This window comes from Acinonyx jubatus, chromosome E2 (genome assembly GCF_027475565.1).
Source record: "Acinonyx jubatus isolate Ajub_Pintada_27869175 chromosome E2, VMU_Ajub_asm_v1.0, whole genome shotgun sequence".
Taxonomy (NCBI): domain Eukaryota; kingdom Metazoa; phylum Chordata; class Mammalia; order Carnivora; family Felidae; genus Acinonyx; species Acinonyx jubatus.
In genome coordinates, this window is record NC_069396.1 from 28726348 (window position 1) to 28728045 (window position 1698).

Sequence of the window (1698 nt, forward strand, 5' to 3'; positions counted from 1 at the left end):
GCTGGGCTGGGAGGGCGCTGGCTGTGCTGGGAGGGGGGCGCGCTCAGGCCCGGCCCTCTCCGCCCCACCCCACCCCACCCCCCGCTCGCCCTCCTCCTCTTTTCTCCTCTCTCCGCCTCCTCGCCCCGCCGCCAGCCGCTCCCGGCCTTGGCGGGCACCGGCAGTGCGCGACCTCTCCACCCCTACCCCCATCCGGGCGCCAAGACTAAGGACCCCCTGCGGGGGGACATCTGGCGCGACCACTCTAGACTCGTGACGTCCAGAGGTTGGAGAGCAGCGGTTCTTGGAGGGACGCCCTTGGTGGGGGCGAGGGCAAGGCTGCCTTCCGTCCGAGATGGGGAGGAACACCCCGAAACATCTTCAGATTGTGAGATTGTCAGAGGAAGAGATTTTAGAACTTTAGAGGTGAGGACAGAGAGCAGTGAGAGAGCCGGACAGAAAAGAAAAGAGGCAGAGGCATGGAAACAGAAGTGGAGGGTCCCTCCTCTCCTTCCTTCCTTCCTCCCTCCCTCCCTTTCCTTCCTTTCTTTCTATGGCAAATATTTAAGCATTTGCCTGGCCTCAGGCATGATGCTGGGTGCTAGAGGTATATACACTTGGAAACACAGCAGTTGTGGTCCCTGTCCCCGAGGAACGTCACCTCCCTCTCTCAGGAAAAGAATTGGGTGCTAAGGAGAACTCCAGCAGACTGTGGGAACACCTGCCCTCAGCCCCTAAACTAGTGGAGGTGGTCAGGGGGGGCTTCCTGGGTGAAGGGGCTTCTGAGCTGAGACCTGAAGAGCTACCTACGGAGACACAGGAGTGTTAGGTGGGGGGGGCTGGAGTGGGAGGGCTGGTTCAGGCACAGTCTAGGGAATGACACACGCAAAGGTCCGGAGATGGAAGAGAGCAAGGCGTCCATGGGGAAGAAAGCCGGCGCTGTCTAAAAAAAGGTGGGGGGCAGGGTGAAGAGATGGGACTAGGGGTCAGTAGGGACCAACGTAAAGAACAAAGTCACGGGCTGAAAGGGCCAGGAACAGTCTGCCAGTGAGGGCCTTCGGAGGCCACGGTGATAAGTCTGGACTTTCTCTTGAGAACCGGAAAAGCCCCCGCAGCTTGGGTCTCAGTGGGCTCCCGGCATGTTCAGGCTTGCCTGGCAGGCCTGTGCTGCTGGTCTGCCAGCACTTGGTCTGAAGGGGGTCCCCTGAGAGGGGCTTTGTCCCGCAGGAGGGAGCCGGACCCAGGGAGAGGCCCTGGCTATTTGGGGGAGGGTGAATCCCAGGGCGGTGGGGGAGGGGGATTGTTCCTGGCTCTGCCCCATTTGACACACGTCCATGTCCCGCGGTCGGCCAGGGAGTTAAGCGGAGAGCTGGCAAGACGGAAAAAGTTGTCTCACTAAAGCAGGGCTTGCAAACCCGTGGCCTGTGGGCTGAATCCAGCCTCAGCAGCATTTTGAAACGGGGGAAACTTCACGTAAAAAAAAATGTGACTTTCTGGTGTTTCTTTTAAAAATTCCCGAAGATCTGGCAACCCTGGGTGCCAATTTTCACATGGCGCTAAATAGCAGCCGCCCGGTTGAGATGAGGCACGCGCCTCGGTTTGCCACAGTCCCCGCCGTTCTCTGCTGCCTCGCACGTGACTCGGCTCAGTTCTGCTCATTTACGTCGCTCGCCCCATTCAAGGTTTAACCTTTTCCCGCAAGGCTCTGGGAGACACTGG